This window comes from Corylus avellana, chromosome 1, assembly GCF_965113065.1.
Source record: "Corylus avellana chromosome 1, dhCorAvel1.hap1.2, whole genome shotgun sequence".
Taxonomy (NCBI): domain Eukaryota; kingdom Viridiplantae; phylum Streptophyta; class Magnoliopsida; order Fagales; family Betulaceae; genus Corylus; species Corylus avellana.
Window position 1 is genome coordinate 9,301,238 of NC_142490.1, and position 21,993 is coordinate 9,323,230.

The window sequence follows — 21,993 nt, forward strand, 5'->3', positions numbered from 1 at the left end:
AATTTGATTGATTCTTTAAGCAAATCAATGTTCAAAAACGATGTAAATGCATTCTCAAATCCTCTACAAAAACTTAAATGTGAATGGAGGCTTCTGAAAAGAGATTTTTTTTTTTTTTTTTTATACGCATGTTATATAGTTTTTATTTATGTAATTTTGAACTATAGTTAAATTTTGTTTCTTTTATTTTGTTATGTTATTTTGGCATATTTTAATTTTGATTTATTGTTTGTTAATGACAGAGATATACTTTTAAAAAAATTTTTAAAAAAAATGGATGTCATTAATTGTGGGTGATTCCTCTCAAAATGTGAATATCAAGGCAAGTTGGACACCTCAAGTTGGTATGGAATTTGATACTCTAGAGGATGCATGGAAGCATTGGGAAAAATATAGAAAGCAAATGGGTTTTGGTGTAAGAAAACAATTTGAAAATAAAAGTAAGTTACATGGAAAAGTAACATCAAAGGGGTTTGTTTGTTGTAAGGAAGGTAGGGGTGTCAAAAATTACCAGGAAATCGGAACCGAAACCGAAAAACCGGAAAACCGGGGACCCGGTTCTAGTTCTAGTTCTAGTTTGAAAAATCAAAAAACCGGGTACCCCAGTTCCGGTACCCGGTTTTTACCGAGAATACCGGAACTGGGTTTATATATATATATTAAAAATTTTGATTTTTTAGGATTTTTGGGCTTTTTTATGTTTATTTTTTAACTATTTGGAACAATCACAACAAAGCCTCTTTTTAGACAAAAAAGATTAATAAATTTTTTTTTAAAAAAAAATGAGTCAACTTATAAAAAAAAAAAAAAGAGGGCTTATTTTAGGCCCAACACTTGAAATAAGCCCAAAAACCAATTTTCTTCAAAAACCGGTTACCGGACCGAGTAAAACTGGAACCGGCCGGTAACTGGGGTCCCGGTTCCGGTTCCTGTTTCCCAAAATCGCGAACCGGGGTACCCCGGTTCCGGTTCCAGTTTTGGCCAAAAATCGAGAAACCGGACCGAGTTGACACCCCTAAAGGAAGGTGTTCGAAGAGTAGACAAGCGAAATCATCTTTACACTCGTCACTGAGATGAAACAAGGACTCTTTGTCCTGTACGATTGTCGATTTCATTAATAAAAGAGACTGGGAAGTACAAGGTTTATGATTTTGTAGCTGAACATAATCATATTCTGCATCTTGAATGAACCACTTATATGATGAGGTCGCATCGTAAAATGTCAAAAGTTCAAGCATCTGAAATTGATTTGGCATGTGCTTCTGGAATCACTCCTAAGGCACCACATGCATTGATGACTAGACAGGTTAGTGGCAGGGCAAATCTTGGGTATACTGAGCTCAGTCAAAAAAATTATATTCGTACAAGACAACAAAGGAACTTAATATATGGTGAAGTAGGTAGCTTATTGACGTACTTCCACAAACAAATCAATAAAAATCCATCATTTCATTATGTAGTCCAATTAGATAGTGAAGAAAAAATTACTAACATTTTTTGGGCTGATGCAAGAATGATTGCCGACTATGTCTATTTTGGTGACATGATGACTTTTGATAGTACATTTGGTACTAATAAAGAATTGAGACCCCTAGCTGTATTTACTAGTTCTATGACTTCTATATGATGAAACAGTAGAGTCATTCAAATGGCTTTTTAAAAGTTTCTTAGATACACATGCAAGTAAAAAGCCTCGATCAATCTTTACAAATCAAGATGCTGTAATGACAAAGGCATTAAATGAGGTGATGCCAGAAACCAGGTATGGATTATGTACATAGCACATAATGCAAAATGGTATCAAGCATTTAGGGTTCGTTTGGCAAAAGCAATGGCCCAGACACTGTTCAGTGTCTGGGCCATTGACCGGTTTTCAGACTAAACATTTGACATATTTTTTTCAATTTTTCCCCTTTCTGTGTAATTTTTCCACAGACCGGTTTTCCCCCTAATTCTCACGCTTTGTGTTTATGGGCAGCGTCTCCCCAACCACCCCTAACACGCGTCCGAAAGTCTAAAGAAAACCCAAATTTTCTCCCCTGCCATCCCCCCCTGCGCTAGCAGAATTTCTCCCCCCCACCCCCACGTATCAGCCCTCTCCCCAACCCCCCCAACACGAACACGCTTCCCCCTGTATAAACCCATAATTTCTTCCCCCCTGCGCTAGAGGAATTCCCCCCAACGTATCAGCCCTCTCCCCAACACCATCACACGCGTCCCCCCCTGCGCACGCCAGAATTCCCCCCCCCCTTCCACCCCCTTGCGCTAGCCAGATTTTCTCCCCCCCCCCCCCCCCCTCACACCCCCCACGCACACCAAGTTCCCCAGCCCACGCGTATCAGGTCCCCTCCCCCCCCCCACTATGCCTGGACCTGGTTAGCTGTCTTCATCATGTATATTAGAGGCTTCGCCTCACAAAAATCCCAAGCACCCATCCAGAAATTCATCTGCCAGTGTAGCCAGACGCCAGTCTCGGTGGAGAAGACCTCTAGCCACGGCTCCACTTACACGATCACGATCGAAGGTACTGCATATAGATTTTTGGCTATCTTGTCTAGAATTTTATTTTGTTAGTTTGGTTTTTCCTTATAAATGTTGGCAGATAAGCAAAGTCAACACTACCTGATACGTCATTTGCTTTAACTGGAACTTGTTTTCTCTAGACTGGTTATTCGCTACCATAGATTTCCACATCTAATCCCTAGACTGCAACATGTTTTCTAGGTGCCCTCTATACTATGCTTGTTCAGTAGCAAACAATTTTTCAAGTCTACCAACTTCTGCTCGGGTTTGCTCTTCTATGTCCTTCAAGTGCTGCATGATTTTTTTTTCGTAAGCTGTCATCTCGTTGTCGGCCCAAAGAAAGAAGCCACAATCACCAACTTGCTACAACATACAATATTTGGAAGAAAAGTCAAAAATATACCCTAAACCAAATAAAATTGGTCAAAAAATGCAAACATAGAAAATAAATGTCATACAATACTTTATACTTTTCGCACACATACCACTTTCTACTCTAATTATCATTTGTCCAGGAATACCTTACGAAGGCAACAACTCTACAGCGACATAATGAACGGCCACTCGACGCATCACTATTTGCAGACATAATCAACCCTGTGATATTGTGAAGGGGATGCATAGAGCATTTACGTTTTGAAATAATCAATATCTATCTTAGTACTACTAAAGGATTCAAGGATTACTAAATAAATGGGATCCTACAAGAATTTTGAGCTAATCGTCTTACCTTATGAAGGTTGTAACGAAACTCATAAATGTAGGACCCTGCAAACAGGATAACCGGCAACAGCATTCATCAGAAGTTAAATAACATTGATGTGACAATCACAGATAGATGAAGAACCTATTACCTGAAACAGCCTACGTAACTCTAGTGCAAATAATATACTTGTTATTGCTGTAGGTCCAACATCAAAGAGAAATTGAGGAAAAAGCATAATATACAAAATTCAGACTAAAACAAGTAAACAATAAATAAGTTGGAATTTCGGCAATGTCAAGTGCAAACTTCAAAACATATGCATAACTTGAACATTTGTCAGTTGTACACCCAAAACCTATAAATACAACATTGTAGTCTACAATTGCCATGCAGTCTCTTTTCAAATATTTTTCTATCAATTTTCATTTTGCCCCCCTTACGACGACTCTCCACTGAAAATTTGACAAGCCCATTCCTACCACCCCGGACAAACACCCTGGTCAGGTCCAAGACACTTTAGTTGAACCCGTCACTTCAAGGCAGCATTTTCCTTCCTTATGGCTTCTATTTTCTTGGCCAGGGACTCCCAAGATGCCTCATTCACCACGCCATGCTTACCAGCCACCAGAGCTAGAGAAGCCAAGCAACTCCTCACTCCTTTTTGAATTTCGGTTATTTCTAACAAATTATTTGCAACCAAACTGAGCATATACTGTAGTGCCCCAGCATTTCTAAAGCTATTTAAATAGATTATTCTGATGTTATTTTAATATCCATTGTAGCTAAGGATTTTAATTCTTGGGAAATTTATGAGAGTAGTAATTAGAGAATGGTAATTGGTGAAATAATAGGATAGTAAATATGTAGCACCTCAGATTTTGAAAGTCTTATTTTAGAGATATTAATTTCATGCTATGATTATATTCATATTAGGCAATGATGTTAATTCTTGAGAAATTTATGATATTGTATGAATGGTAATTGGAAATTGGTAGGTAGAATAGTAAGTGGTAGGTGGAATAGTAAGTGGTAGGTAGAATAGTAAGTGGTAGGTGGAATAGTAGGTGGTAGGTGAAATAGTAAGTAGTAGATAGAATAGTAAGTGGTAGGTGGAATAGTAGGTGGTAGGTGAAATAGTAAAATGAGGGTATAATTGTAAATTGAAGGTAGAATAGTGTTTGATTTTCTCCTATAAATAGAGCTCTTCTCCTTCACAATTTTCACAACTCATCTCCTCTCCCATCTCTTGCATATATTCTTCCTTCTTCCGCTTTTTACTCGGTCTTTCTTCTTTCTAAGAGTATTTACTCAAAACAGAGAGAGAAAGGGCGAGACCAAGCGCTACAAGAAAGAAAGAACACAAGAGATAGCGGACTTTAGAAATTAGTTTCAAAAGATATACTAGTGGTGTTAGTCATATTGGAGCAACTGGATTCCTTCATACCACTTTTAGCTTCAGTCTAGAGGTAAGTAAATTCACTACCCCTTCTAAAGTTACTTCATGTCATGCTATTTATTCATTCTTGTATCAAACTGTAAATGATTATTTTATTTACGTATTATGAAGTTATGTTGCATGCATGAAGGATTTCTAAATGAATTATGTAGAAAGTTTCTATTTCTTTAAACGCTTTTTAAGCACAACAAGTTTATATTTGGAAAAGTTTCCATTTTAAGAAAAGAAAGTTGAGAAATGATGATGATTATAAGAAAGAAAAATGATGATAAACCCTCCTACATGTTGCCCTAAGATGCATCAAAAGAAGTACAAAGAAAAGTACAAGAGATGAGATAAATGTTTATGAAATGAGGGCACATGTATGGAGGAGAGTATTTTTGGCCCCAAGATAAGATAAGATGAGAGTTCGGTACCGATACTCGGATGGAGGCGAAACCACTGAAGGAGGCTATGCCAGAAGGTGGTATTCCATCAACTAGACCGTTGAGTGCACCAAGAAAGAGTTAATTGACGGTCGGGCATGGCTGTGGCCACAGTTCAGTGCCATGGTCACAAGGACCCGCAACCCTCGTACACAGGGGTAATAGTGTACATGGGCCTTATTATGAGAAAATGATACTATATTTTCAACGATGATATGCTATGATGATTTACAGAGATGATTTACAAAGATTATTTATAATGATGCATTATGATGATGATTTATAAAGATGATTTACAACGATGATCTATTACTAGATGTAATAGTATGTATATGTTACGGGAGATGCAACCGTACATACAGATATTATTATGGCTAGAATTATATTTATTTGCGAAAATGATTTTCAAAACTGAGAACAAGGAGTAAAACTATTTATGGTCGTGGATGTTACTTGCTGGGCCCCCTTTGGGCTCATTCAGTTTTATTTCTTGTTTTCAGGTAGAAAGGATGCTGGAATAGGAGGCCGGAATGGGGACGGGAATAATTATTAATTTTCAAAGTCTTCTCATATAAGTTATTGTAATGATATGATATTCCGCAACTAAAGTTTAATGTTTTTCTAATTTCGCTTGTAATAAAATCTCTTGAATAATGTTTTATACATTTTTTGTATCTTTTAAAATCAAGTACTCTGATAGACCTTATAGATCTTTGCAATAACTTTTGTTGTAAAAGAAGAAAAGTGGCAAACTCAGCCTTAACGGGCTGGGGATGTTACATATACTGATGGCCACATCTGCAATATTTGAGCTTCAGAGCTTTCCATAAGTGGCTTTTGCTACGAACTCACCAATATGGTTTATATATACATACTCTTTTACCTACTTATGTCTGTGTGATTATTGAATACTGATCAAATTTTTGTTATGATTCCTATTGTATTTTTCTAGCTGTAATGCATTTGATTGTTTTATCTTGTTGCTAATTTTCTTATTCTGTTACAATTCTATTTCTCATGAAAAATACTATAGGTGAGACTATCTACGTGAGATTGTAAACAGAGGAGGGCTCTAAGAAGATAGAAAATTTCGAATATATATATATAAAGGGGCCGGAGGAATTTTGTTTTTGGTCATTTTTCTCCACCCATTCTCAGCCATCAACAGAGGGCCAATCACCCAAAATCACAATTAAACCCACACCAATTTGAACCCAAAATCAACAATTTCAAATCCTATCATAATACTCAATTTTGGTACAATATAGCACCAACAACCGAAAATCACTACAACCAACCACAATAATTTGAACCCAAAATCAACAAAATCACAACACATCCGAAATTTCCAAACAAAAACACTCATCCAATGGGTATAACAAAATTTAAACTACAATGGAAATCCTCAAATTAAACCCTAAATTTTTGAACCCTCACAACACACCAAAAAGCAACCGAATCGAAATAAACAATAGTTACTTATTGTTTCTGAGAAAAAAAGCAACCAAACTGAAAGGAATTCAAAAAAGAACGACACATGGGGAGAAAAAGAAAAGGAAATTCAGGCTCTTACCTTGTGATCTTGTACTGATTTTCCTTAGCTCGAAACAGAGCATAGAAAGAAGCCTAACAAGAAGAAGAAAAAATGTGAAAATTCCAATCCCTCCCTCCTTTGCTGCTATGTCAGAGATAAAGCACAAACTCTGGAGAGAGAGAGAGCGACGGACGGCCAAAGCTTGCTTCGTTTAAGCGTTTCCAAGAAAGGGAGAGCAAAAGAATAAAGATAGGGAGTTGGCTATGAAGGCGTGACCGGGGGTGAAACATGTGGGGGGTGAAACATATGGGGGGTGAAACGGGCTCGCAAGTTTTCGAAGGGGGTGGGGCTGAAATGGGAGGCTTTATTTTCACAAGGGATGGGGTGCTCGACTCGTGAAGGAGAAGACCCGGAGATGGAGGAAAAGAGTACAGTGCTGGATATTTTGGGAGAAACAATTGAAGGGTAAAAGTATAATTTCACATCAGGAAAATGACAACAACAGTGTCTAGGCTGGGCCATGCCTTTTGCCAAACACCACCTTAGGGAATTTTTATGAAAGATGGTTCCCATTTTCTACGAGACCTTAAATCTTGTATGTTTGAATATGATGATGAGGCTAAATTTGAAAATGCTTGGGACAAAATGATTCAGAAGTATAACGTCGAGTTAGTTAGTTGGTTGGGTGGTATATACAAATTGAAGACAAAATGGGCCAAGTGTCACATGAAGAATTGCCTTACTCTTGGAGTGCGAAGTACTCAACTCAGTGAGAGCTTGAATGGTGACTTGAAAGCTTACTTAAAATTTAATTTGAGTATAGTGGAATTTTTTCAACATTTTGAGCGGGTGGTGGAGCAAAAGCGACATATGGAATTAGAGGCTGAATTTCATGCTCGAGAAAAATTGCCTACATTGGGATTAAAGAATTCACATTTGTTGAAACAAGCAAGTCAAACATATACTCCTGTCACATTTAAAAAATTTCATGAGAAGTATTACTATGCATTAGCAACGGTAATAAAACACCGCAATGATAGTCAACTAGTGCATGAATATATTGTTGGGTTTTTTAATGAAAGTAAAGAGTACAAAATAGTTTACGACCATGTCAACAAGATAATTTCATGTAGCTGGGAGAAGTTCAAAACATTTGGGATTTTGTGTTGCCATGCTTTGAAATTTTTTGACTTACTTGATACAAAGATAATTCCCGACACGAACATTTTGAAGAGGTGGACAAGAGAAGCAAAGAGTGAAGTCATCTTAAATACTACGACAAGGAATGTGCAAGAGGATGTGAATTTAAATGTTATACAACGATATAGAGAACTGTGTCCAATGCTAGTTGAATTAGCCACTGAAACAATTGACAATGAAGAGGCATATGCTTTCGTAGAAATGATGGTAAAAGAAATACAAAAGAAAGTTCGAAATATTAAAAAAGGTTCGAGTGTTGCTCTTGACAAGGAAGCTCAATTGTCATTGTCAGACGGTACTGAAATTGCAAATCATACCCAATCTGTTGAGAAATTACTTGAAACAATAAAAGGGATAAAAAAGAAAGATGGTTGGAAGGGTGGAAAACGATTGAAAGGTTGAGTTGTGAGGCAACCAAAGAAGACAAGCAAAATTACAGCAAAAAATAATATTGGAAAAAAGTATTCCCAGGTATTATTCTAGCTCTATACATTCACATTCATCATATATAATTTATTAGATTTTGTTAAATATATTGGATAATATATTAGAAGCGGAAGAAAGAGAAAGAAAAGAGAGAGAGAGCGGAAGCATATAGGACTACATCTCTTCTATTATGATTGTGTTTGTAATATGATTACATTGACCTCTATATATAGAGAGGTTAGGAGTGATAAGCAAGAAAATCTAGACTAAACCTAGAATATATAAGGAAACATAATAACCGTAGAATAATGTCAAATATACTCTAAACATCCCTCCTCAAACTAAATGTATAAAATTGAGGTTGAAAATATAAAGGAAAAGATTTTTTTTTTTTTTTTATGATCGTCGGAGGTGGTCGGAGTTGGGCGACCGATGGCGGTGGACGGCGGCTGGTAGCGGCAGCTGATGGCTGAGGGTGGCTGCTGGTTGGGCTAAAGCCTTGAAGAAATTGAATCAATTAGGTCGGTAAAATGGGCCAAAGATGTGCAAAACCCATAGACTATTAAAATGGTTGACCCAAAAATTATATGAACTGATTTGACAAATTTGGACCGATTTGGAGAGCTTGACCCAGTGACCCGGTTTTAGGAACCGGTATTGGAGCGGGTTGTGCAGATTTGATTTGAGCCCAATGACCCGATTGGAACCGGCTTTAGATTGGGTTGAAAAGAGTTTGACCTTGTGACTTGGTTTAGGAACCGGTATTGGTCGGGTTGTGGAGATTGCCTTTATTCTATGTAGTTCATCCCTTAGCTCCTGTATCACTTCACACAAGTGATTCATATCGTCCTGCATTACTTCGTTAACAACTGCCTTGTTCTTCATATCCTTAGCACGCTGTGCAAATCTCAATATACTAAAAGTCTCACTCTTGCAGCTTTGCAATGGAGAAATAGTACAAACCATTGCTAATTTTGCATTTCCCCGAAGAGATTCCTGCAGTAAGAATGTCAACATGGGGTCTCTATAGGGGATATGTTTTTGCATTCTTGTTTGAGAAACTTCAGCGATAATGTTTATCAAATTCCTAAGCTGTGAGAGCAATCTATTTATATTCCCTGCTTCCTTTAAACGTTTCCTTGCTGCATCAGTTAGCTTTTGTCGCTTTGAACCAGCTAGATCAACAAGATTTATTCTGCTTATTTTGAAGCTGCTTAAACCATCTGCCTTGCTCTTGCATCGTGATTCAACAACACAAGTAAAAACAATATGTGAACGGGAACTCTCAACATTTATACTAGTTGCACCGATCCTCTTGTGTGACAATCCCTTTGATAAGAGCCGAGTCACATCCTTTATCGTACAAACAAATTCTTCTGTGAGATTTTCAACATATACACTGGATTTGACATCTTCTCTTATTCGGAGATTTCTTTGATTCGAATCCAACAAATCTGTGATTTGTTCATTGTAAATCTCAAGAAAAGAACAGTAACACTGATACTCAAGTTGCCTGTCAGCATGCTTGATTTGCTCCTCATTTATGCGAGCAAAGAGTCGCTAAAAAACATGGGGGGTTAACCATTGTTGATCACCGGACAAGTTTCCTTCCAACAAGACATTGACCAAACCCCATATTTAATACGATTTGGTTAATTAAATTTTATTCTTACTTATAGGAAATTAATCTTTCTTTCAATGTTTGGGATGATAACTCTAATCCGGTAAGTATTATTTGAGTATATAGTGAAATAGCCTACTTAGAAAAAAGGAATAGTTTAAAATAACTTGAATTTTATACTATCCATTTGTAGTTTAAATGCATTATCCATTTGTAGCTTTTGTTGATGAGATTTTATTTTGTTTTATTATATAGCAAAATGATCAAGTGCCTTATTCAGTATCAATGATAACATTTGAATAATCGTTTCAACATAGATGTGAAATCAGTTTCATTAACTTTCTGTTAGTACATTTACACCATATTACTCTTCTTCTTAGAAATTAAAATATTCACTTTATGATTGTTGTGGTTATATAAGGACCATTTTACCATTTTTTTTATTATTTTTTTATTTTTTATGATTGATGTGGTTATATAGGAACCATTGATAAAAGTTCATGGCCCTTGTCTTCTCATGTATCAAATCATGCGTACATTACTCAGGTAAACATATACGTTTTATTCATACTTAAAAAACAATAATACATCTAATAATATGTTGACAAGTTAAATAATAATGTGTTTCTTTAGGGAACTAATGTGTTCAATCTTACACCAACATCCTTTGCTGATATCACAAATACAAATATGGATCTAAAAAATTTTCAAGTTAAGTATCTACAATTTGCAAGTAGATTTTTAAATTGATGACTATAGTCTTGCATATTGAGAAATCTAAACTCTGTGTTTCTATTGGTTTGAATACCTAAACTATATTTCTAATTCATTCTTTGTGTTGCTTTTCATAGGGGGATGATAGCAGCAATGAAGATGTTGTAGTATGATTTTCCTAGAATTGATGTTGTATTTGCAAATTATCCATTGAGCTTGTCAAAATGTTTGCTTGCAAAAGTGTTTCACTTTCTTCAATTGTATAAATATTTGTCAAACGTTTGTTTGCAACGTATGGTTTTTTGAGTAAATATATATGCACGAGCATAATTGTAGTACAAGAAATGAGTTGAATTTTTCCATAAGACATGAAATTTTTTTGCAAAATTATAGTACAAGAAATGGGTTAAACTGTTGCATAAGACAAGGAATTTTTCTGCCAATATGAGATTAACTCAATGTCACCATTAGCAAGCTCAATTGAACTCAAAAGACAATTTCCTCTTAGTTCGTTACAATGCTCTTTTGCATCAACTTCATCACAAATAATTACCACTACTGATAGATAATTTGAAAAGATAAATGAGAAGTGAGAATTTTATTCAAGTGAATAATACAATGACACACAAATATTTATACAATGTAGAGTCCTTGAGAGAAACGTGTGAATTTACATTTATGACAATTCAAGGATTTTTGGATTTTGTCAATTACATCATAACAGAGTTGATCTTCTTTCCTTCTTTGATGTATAGAAGATTTTCCTTTTCATGATTTGGTATTCTTTCCTTGTTTGGTTTATTGACAGAGTGTGCGTGCATCATCTTTAATAGCTGCCATGCTCATTTTCTTTCCTGCGTGTGTAGCAATTATGCTTTCTCTTGATTTTTCCATTACAATATAGAAAAATGTTTAAAGAACTGGTCTTAGAATAGTGAAATATTTTTGGATACATGAACAACAGTAGCAAAAGCCTAGCAAATGCAATATCAGTAAGCTCCTAGACTTTTTTTTTTTTTTTTGATAAGTAACTCCTAAACCCTAAATCTCATTAATGTGAACCACAATGAGAACGTTGATGTGACGAGGCGCTGACATTGAAATGGTCTTTGACGTTTTAGGCTCCGAATATTTTATGTTCTTTCTCACTCCTTTTTGGCTGTTTTTTAGCCTTCTCTGATCCAGATTCATCTCTTTAGCAACAACAACGGTTGTGCTGTCAAGGGAACTGTTTTGGTCAATAAAAAGGTAGTTTTATTTTTTTGTTTTTTATTTTTTTCAGTTGTTAACGTTTTTCTTTCGTTTTGTATCTTTCTTTTTTTTTTTTTTTTTCTTTTTTTGCTTACCTAGCTGAGATTGCAAAAGACCCGAATCTCTCTATCACAAAGTTTCAAGTTTTAACTGAATCATTCTCAGAAAATCTTCACAAAACTATCCACGACACAAAAAATAAAATATGGTGAATCAACACAATAACCCTATGAATTCCATTTGCTTTTCCTGCTTTAAAAGTTTACAAAACTCACGCACACATATCAATATGTAAATCCATCGTTCCAATGCTACCATCAATTTGATTTCCAAAAGAAATTGAGAAAATTTTGAAAATACCATTAGAGTAGTACCGAATCGAATCATTCCCATAAATCTTCACAAAACCATCCACAACATAGCAAATAAAATGGGGTGAATCAACACAACAACCCTATGAATTCCATATACTTTTCCCGCCTTAAAAATTTACAAACTCAAGCACACATATCAATATGCAAATCCATCATTCCAATGCTACCATCAATCCATTTTCCAAAATAAATAGAGAAAATTTTGAAAATACTATTAGAACAGTACCGAATCATGAATGAAAAGGGGTTTCGGTTATACACAAAATTTTTCATAGTCCATTTAAACTTGTAAATTTTCGAAAAATTTAGCTAAATCACCTAATGGGAGAATAGCAGGTTTTAGTATCAGAAAAGAGTATGTGAACAGGTGTAAAAAGATTGGAATTGTTACTTCAAAGAGATTCGTGTGCGAGAAAGAGGGAATTCGGGGTAAAGACAAGCGAGATAGTAAAACAAGAACACATCGAGCAGAAACAAGATGTGAGTGCAATGCATGTATAATTAGCGTATACAATCGAGATAGTGACAAATAGATGGTGACTGACTTCATTGCTAAGCACAATCATAATTTTCATTTCTCAACAACTATACACATAATGTCATCACAACGGAGAATGTTTTTAACTCAAGCTACCGAGATTGATTTGGCATATAAATTAAGAATAAGACTAAAAGATTCTTATCAGCTTATGAGTAAGCAAGTTGGTGGAAGTGATAACCTTGATTTTACCAAGCGAGATCATAAGAATTATCCGCGCAATAAGCGACAAAGAGCTTTGAATTTTGGGGAAGCTGCTAGTTTGAAAATATATTTTCGTCATCAACTTAAAGAAAGCCCTTCATATTATTACGCTTTTCAATTTGATGTAGAATAGTTAATTACTAATATCTTTTGGTCCGACGCAAGAATGATAATTGATTATGACCACTTTGGTGATGTCATAACATTTGATACAATGTATAGCACAAATAGAAATACAAGGCCACTTGGTGTATTTTTGGGACTCAATCATGATAGAGAAATTATCGTATTTGGAGCTACATTGTTGTATGATGAAACAATAGAATCTTTTTATATGGTTATTTGAGACCTTCTTAGAAGCAATGTCTGAAAAGAGACCAATTACTATTTTCACCGATCAAGATGCAGCAATAGCAGCTGCTATTCAAGAAGTGATGTCTGATACGTATCATGCTTTGTTTAGTTGGCACATGTGGCAGAATACTAATAGCCACTTGGACTATTTACTTAAAGATGAGTCCCAGTTTAATAAGGATTTCTTAGCCTATATCTATGAGTATGATGATGAAGATGAGTTTCTTTCTGTCTAGAATATGATGTTGGAAAAATATGATGCTCGTGAAAATAAATGGCTAATTGGTATATTTCAATTGAAGGGGAAATGTGCTCAAGCGTACGTAAAAAGGACGTTCACTGTAGGAATAAGAAGTACACAACTTAGTGAGAGATTCAATTGTGACTTGGGGCTTGCAAACTCATCTCAATATATTAGCATTCTTCACTCATTTTGAAAGAGTTATCAAACATAAACGTGGCAAGAAGTTAGAAGCAGAATACAACTCTAGACAAAAATTACCAAGATTGAATTTTAAGAGCTCACTTATGTTTGCAGCAAAAGTGTACACGCCTAAGGCATTTGAGTTATTTCAAAATGAAGTTGAAGAGGTACCACCACTTTCCAATATAGACCGCAATACAAGTCAAGCGATACATACATATTTTGTTGGATTTTTCAATGGACGTAGAACATACAAAATCATATGGAATCCTTTGGATCAAAATTTGTCTTGCAATTGTAGAAGGTTTGAGACATTTGGTATTTTGTGCCAGCATGCTCTAAAAAATTTTGATGTATTAGATATCAAGTTGATTCCTGGTGAATATATTACCAAGAGATGGAGAAGAGATGCAAGGGATGAAAAAGATTTCATAAAAAATGACATTGAGTCAGATATTAGATTGGAATATGCAGATCGGTATCGAGCTTTGTGCCCCAAGTATATTTAATTGGTGAATGAAGCATGTGAAACTGAAGAAGGTTTTAATATTCTAAATGCGGTTGTTGTAAATTTGAAGAAAAAACTTTGTGATGCAAAGAATTGCCAAGCTAATGTTGAAGAAAATAATATTAGGATTTCAACAATTTTATGAAGAAAGAAGATCAACCATGTGTGTCAATCACAGTGAGACCAAAATGAATAAAGAAAAATGAGAGTTCTTGTAACAAGAAACGTCAACTCAAATCATGGATAGAAAGTGTGAAAAAACCAAAAAGAAGGCACATCAAATAATCAAATAAAGGAAATTGAAGTGTCGAAGGTAGTTTACTAAAGTATCTTTAGTTTTTCATGTTCAACTTTGTTTTGTTGTAATTATACTATATTATTAATCTTACTCAATTGATTTAATCTTAATCAACTAAGTTACATAATTGACTTAATTGATTTAGTGCTAAGCTTATCATAAATTCAATTATCTCTTGTTCTTTTCTTTTTGACATTTATTTATTCTTTTTCTAGATACTTGCATATGTGTGTTCCCTAATCCAAACTTTCCACAAGAGGAAACAACTAAATAAGTTCAAAAATGAAGGTATATTATCTTCCACTTTCCTTGTTATTTTTTTGTTAGTTTTTATTTAAGGATTTACTTTAAAGTTTTTAGTGCATTATTTGTTGAAAGTTTTTTGTTTTTTTTTTTTTGTTTGGTTTAAATCCTCAGGAAGCCAAGAAGGATGAGTAAGAGAACAAAATGTCGTTGGCAAAAAAATTCAATATGCACTAGAAGATGGGGTTTTCGTAGTTTAACAATTTGATTATTTTGTGTTATGCTGTTAGGAGCGTTTGCTTGATGCTTTGTTTAATTGCTTTAAAAAAAAAAAAAGTAGGAATCACCTATTAGCTTCCACCATCTATTATATTTGGTGAATGTACATGACTCTATTAACACTGTCATCGTGGACAATATCACAAATAGATGACTAATATTCATTTCAACAATGCATAAGTTTTCAATATTACCAATGTTAACTACAAATGGAAATGGAGGTCATTTATATTGTATAAGAAAAAAAAAAGTTGGATCTCAAGAATAAACAATATTACTATTTCATTTGTAAGCATCCCTTTCAAGTAAACATTATACAAACATACAATGATGTTTGTATGGTTTGAACCATTACAAACATCAAAATACAAACATCGATATCCTTCATACAAACATCAACCATCCAACACAAAATACAGTAGGCAACAAAATATTTGAACTAGTACAAACATCAACCATCCTTCTTTTTTTGCCTTTTGATTTCTGCGGACCTAGAGCAAGTCATTTTTTCAGATAAAAAATCCTTCTATGGGCTACCTTCTGCTAAACTATGTAGTACATGTAACTGTTCTTTGCATCAAGCTTCTTGTGGACCAAATCACACCCGTTGTTTAGTCTTTCAATTGAGTGATTGACTCCCTGGTTTTCGTCAGACTCGGTAAAATCATATTAAAACCATCCATAAAAATATTGCGAAAAACAAATCAGTTTCATTCTACTCTCAGATGCTCAATCAAAAGGAAAAAATGAAAAAATTATCTCTGTACAGTGGTGGTGGTTCTTCAGCCATGTACAGTGGCTATGGGCTCGGTGATGTACGGTTCTTGTGGCTAGCGTCACATGATCATGACCTAGCGTCGCACGATGCTTTCTGTCCATGATTTCGCCTAAAACTCGACGGCGTACAGTGGTTCGTGACTTGATAACCGTTGGGTGGCGGATTTGTCAACTCATTCCGTCGACTTTGAAATTTCCAGGATGAAGGGAGACATAGGTGGTAGTTATTAGCTTCAATTGTTAACTTTATCCTTTAATGTCAATATTTGTTAACATTAGTAGTGTAACATCCCACCCCAATGACACACAATATTATCCGCTTTTGGCTCCCCTCGAATCAGACTTCCCAGTAGGTCACCCATCATAGTACTACTCTAGCAGAAACACGCTTAACTGCGGAATTCTGATGGGATCATGACCATCACGGCTTTAAAACGCGTTGTTGTCGTTAAGGGTGTAGTATACATTTAAGCAGATCCTCATCTCCATACCCAGGCGATGTGGGACGTCACAATCACCCTCTTTTAGAACCCAGCGTCCCCGCTGGCGACCCTCATGGGATTAGCCCATTCTTGGCGTTCGTCCCAGCGAGTGCCCGCTAGCGACCTTCATGGGCTTGTGCACGCTCTCCCCATCTTAGGCTGGGCAATGGCTCTGATACCATTTGTAACATCCCACCCCAATGACATATAATATTGTCCACTTTTAGCTCCCCTCGAATCATACTTCCTAGGAGGTCACCCATCCTAGTACTATTTCAGCAGAAGCACGCTTAACTGCGGATTTCTGGGGATCATGACCATTACGGCTTTAAAACGAGTTGTTGTCATTAAGGGTGTAGTATACATTTAAACAGATCCTCATTTCCATACCCAGGCGATGTGGGACGTCACAAGTAATGGGTAGTTATCTTTACTAAAAGTAGAAATCGTTGTTGTATTAAGTTTATATATATATTTGTGTCATTAGAATGGAAATGGTGGAGAAGAAAATGTTTGTATTGTGGTATTCCTCCAGCCCTAAGTGGAGATTTGCATTGTGGTTACTCTCACCCCAAGTGGAGATAATCAATTTATCTTATTGACCCTGACTAAGACCTATCAATTGGTATGTTATGATCCTACTGTCCCACATGAGTTAAGTCTAATCTTGACCATATGTATATAACATCTTGGGCACCCTTCCCTTATAAGCTAGTTTTTAAGGGTTAGTTTTACCCAAGGTTTGTTTCATTTGGTATTAGAGCTAGCCACCATGTTAAGGGCTTCGAGTCACAAAGGGGGCGACCTATGGACTAGATTAAAATACTAATAGGTGAATAGAGCCGCCAAAAGAGAAAGGGCTACCAGCGGGTTAGTGTCAATAGAGTGGGCAGCCGTGGACGTCGGCCATGGAAGCGTGGTAATATGTTACGATCCTAGTGTCTCACATGGGTTAAGTCTAATCTTGACCATGTGTATATAAGCTCTTGGGCACCATTCCCGTATAAGCCGGTTTCCAATTGTGAGTTCTATCTAAGGTTTGTATCAAGGAAAAAATGCAGTTTACCCCCCCTGAAGTTTTGAGAGTTTTTCAATTTTAACCCAAAAGTTCAAAAATTGGCAATCTACCCCCCTGAAGTTTCAAAAATTGGCAATTTAAACCTTCCGTTACTAATTTCCGTTAAATTGGACGAAAGTTTTTTAAAAAAAGCCTGAGGGTAATGATGTAATTTGGGAAAAATGCAGTTTACCCCCTGAAGTTTCAGGGGTTTTTCAATTTTAACTTCAAAGTTCAAAAATTGGTAATCTACCCCCTGAAGGTTTAAAAATTGGCAATTTAAACCTTCCATTACTAATTTTCGTTAAATTGGACGATTTTTTTTTTTAAACAAAGCCTGAGGGTAATGATTTAATTTCATAGATTTCCGTCCATTTAGACGGAAAAAATTAAACGGAGAATTTAAATTGCCAATTTTTTAAACTTCAGGGGGGTAGATTGCTAATTTTTGAACTTTTGGGTTAAAATTGAAAAATCCCTGAAACTTTAGGGGGTAAGCTGCATTTTTCCCATGTAATTTCATAGATTTCCGTTCATTTAGACGGAAAAATTAAACGGATGGGTTAAATTGCCAATTTTTGAAACTTCAGGGGGTAGATTGCCAATTTTTGAACTTTGGGGTTAAAATTGAAAAACCCCTGAAACTTCAAGGGGTAAACTGCATTTTCCCCTTGTATCAATTACACTATTCAAATTTCTTTTAATATATTAACTTCACAGTAAAAGTGTAATGCCTGTGTTAAATTCCTCTTGTTTGATTTTCATTATTACTGGCATCAAGTAATATTTTGATTTTTTTCTTGCATTTGATTGGTCAGGTGAATGCATATATCAGAAAAATTGAAGTCTTGATAACAATTTGTGTCCCAAAACTATAATTGTTGGGATTTTTTGGTGTTGGATATTATATAGGGTCGGACTAGTTGATATTCTGTCACAACCTGATATTTATTAACGAGTCAGTATTATAGTTTCCTAAAGTTTAATGGCTAGTGTAGCTTGGGTTGGTGGTAAGGTAGTTGAGTGCAGAAGCTGGAAATTTACAGTGAGGGAAATTATTTCTTAAAGTCGAGTTTTAGTCTGTTTCTAAACTTAATTTCTAGGTTTCCTTTGTTGTTGTTGACTCACTTAGTTATTATAGGACTTGAGCTCCTCTACTAATAAATTGTCTTATATTTGGTTGCTTGTCATTCTTAGGTCTTTTTGTGTCCTTTGTCTTTGCTTTCACCCAGTGCAAAGGTTGTTGAATTTTCAAATTTGTAGTCTAATTGATATGTCAAAATGTGAAAGAGTGCATTTCTGTAGTCTGGTTATCAAATGGGTCTTTTTATAGGTCTAGGGTTTTTCCTTTTCAAAAAATAATTAGGTTTTAAAGATCCAAAATAATTGAAAGTCTAATTTTAGAATTTTGCAAAACCTGGACAAAGATTCCCTTAGAGTGCTGCTAGCCTGCTATGCCTTATTTGGCTTAAAAATAATATTTAAAGGGGAAAATGCTATTTACCCTCCTGAAGTTTCAGGAGTTTTTCAATTTTAACTCTAAAGTTCAAAAATTGGCAATTTACCTCCCTGAAGTTTCAAAAATTGGCAATTTAAACCTTTCGTTAAATTGGACGGAGTTTTTTTTTTTTTAAAAAAAAAAAAGCTTGAGGGTAATGTTGTAATTTCATAGATTTCCGTCCATTTAGACAGAAAAATTAAACGGAGGATTTTAGTTGCCAATTTTTGAAACTTCAGGAGGGTAGATTGCTAATTTTTAAACTTTGGGGTTAAAATTGAAAAACTCTTGAAACTTCAGGGGGTGAAGTGGATTTTTCCCAAAATATTGGGAAAAATCAACTTCACCCCCCTGAAGTTTCAGGAATTTTTCAATTTTAACCTCAAAGTTTAAAAATTGATAATGTACCCCCTAATGTTTCAAAAATTTTCAATTTAAACCTTCTGTTACTAATTTTCGTCAAATTGGACGGAAATCTCTAAAATTACATAATTACCCTCAGTTTTTTTTTAAAAAATTTCCGTTCAATTTAACGGAAATTAGTAACGGAAGGTTTAAATTGAAAATTTTTGAAACATTAGGGGGGTACATTGCCAATTTTTAAACTTTGGGGTTCAAATTAAAAAACCCTTGAAACTTCAGGGGGTAAAGTGGATTTTTCCCAAATATTTTATCTATTAAAATTATCATGCTACAATTAAATTTGGATGTTATTAAAGTGATTAAAATAGAATTCTCATGCACATATGCAATTAAACCGAATTTATGAAGCTTTTAAAAAATATTTCTAATATCACAAAATAAATTAACATGTTTATTGATATTTGATCCATTGAGTTAGGTTAGGGCCGTTAGGCTAATTTAGGGTTGGGATGTTACAATGATTCTGGTGCATTGGGTCTTCATGGTCCTTCCGCATTTGATAAATGGTGGTTTCTTTTAGTACCTTGAGAATAGGGTTTTAGGTGCTTTTGGAGAAAAAAATGCTTGCACTTTTTGGGTCCCCAGACCTTATAGAGGGTTGATTTAGAACACTCACAATGGCTTAGTCATTTCTTACTTTTATCTAAAATAGATAAGCAAAACACTAAAAAATTCTCTACATCGGATTATGCATCAGTGCACCGTTACATGTAGCGGGCAAAGTTCACGTATCCATCTCATTATTATACTATTTCTCTCTCCACATCTCTTTTCTTAAAATTTTCTCTTACAATTTCTTTTCCACAATATCTCTCTTATCCCAAAATTTGCTCATATTATTTCTCTCTCCACACCTATTTTTTCCCAAAAGTTGAAAAATAAGATATTTAGGAAAATACAATCCTTTTAAAAAAATAAAATTTAAATAATATAGATAAAAAAGAAAAGAAAAAGATAATCAGATGTACACTGTCTTTTAAAACTCATTAACTAAACTAGATAAAGTGTATTTTGATTAGCCATTTTGCATAAAAATATACATAAAACCAATGTGAATGTTTTAGTGGTGGAATAACATCTAGAGCCTATTTTGTGTTTCAATAATCATTATCAATTTGAATGATTATGTAAGAATCTGTCTTGGCGGTTGCCTGACGAGGGGAAATAGTGTGTTTTATGAGTTTATGTAGGAGTGCGTTTGCTATTGTGATTTCATAGACAAAATTGCGATTTTAAATCAAATCGTAGAAAATTATTTGTTTAGGATTACATTTTAAAAAAATTGCAATTTGAAAATGCATAAGGATGTGATTTTTTTAAAAATGCCTAATTTTAAATGTTACACTGCGATTTTAAATGTTAAATTGCGATTTTGTCAGACACTTAATTGTGTTTTAAAAATCATATTTTCAAATTACTATTTTTAAATCGCAAATTCAAATAGACTGGTAATGTGGTTGTTGCATTGCTGTGAATGGAATTATCAAACCTCACCGGTAATCTCGATCTTCTTAGATTTAATAATTTGCTCGTGATGATTTTGTTAGTTCCATAAGTTACTCATTTTAAACGATTAGCTGGCTTTTAGAATCAATGTGTTCAAATTTTTTGGAGACCACCTTGCATAATGGTTATGACATGGACCTTAAAAAAGCCAAGAAAATTCAATTTGGTCTAAAAAATTTAAAGATATTCTTTTAGTAATATATTGGATCTTTTTAACAACTTTAAGTGGCTTTTGGAGACTAAAAGACTCTATTTCTTTCGGCGTAAAATGATTTTTGAACAATGTTTTTCGTATTTTTGAGTATTTTGTGTGACATAAAATAATTGTCACTGAAAAATATTTTTATTTTGACCGAAAAAATTAGCTTTAATTTTCGGAAAATTGTTTCTATTTTTAAAAAATTGTAAATCATTTTTAGAGTTTGATCTTCTCATTCTCAAATTTACAGATCCAACCGGGATGTCGCCGGAACCCCGCCAAGACTTCATAGGCTACTATCGAAACCCGACTGAGAGCCTGTCGAGACCTGGTTAGGACCCCGCCAGAACTCGGTCAAGACAGGGGCCATCGCCACACTTTGCTCAGGCCACCGCCAAGACCCGACCGAGACCCCACTGAGACCTAGTCGGGAAGCATATGGACTTGGTTGGGGCACCGCCTAGACTTCATCAGAACTTGTTTGGGTCACCGCTAGGACTCGACCAGGATCCAATTGAGCTATCGCCGAGACTTCGCCAGGACCTGATCGGGTCACTGCCAAGACCTGACCAAGATCTCACTGGGACCTGGTCGTGCCACCACTAGGACCTGATCAAGATATTATCATAATTTAAAGTTTAATATAATTGAATGAATATATATATATGTATATATATATATATATGTATATATATATATATATATATATATATATATTGTGAGTTTTTGTATGCACCAAACATCGAAAAATATTTTATAATAAATAATTTTTCAAGAAAATATTTCCTGCTGAAAATATTTTACGTCCATCCCTAATTTCAAAAATGAATGGAAATCTGTTAGTTTTATGAACGAAATATAGACGGGGTACCATTTCAATATATAACTGTAACCTAGGTATCATATATGATACAAAATGAAACCTAAGTAAGAAAAAATAAAGGCGTAAAAACTTAAAATTCCCAAGTACCAA

General features: G+C 34.9%; 1 pseudogene; it reads left to right on the plus strand.

Moving 5' to 3' along the window:
- The first annotated feature begins 277 nt into the window (after positions 1–277).
- On the plus strand, positions 278–8,246 carry LOC148587928 (protein FAR1-RELATED SEQUENCE 5-like; annotated as a pseudogene).
- Positions 8,247–21,993: the final 13,747 nt, after the last annotated feature.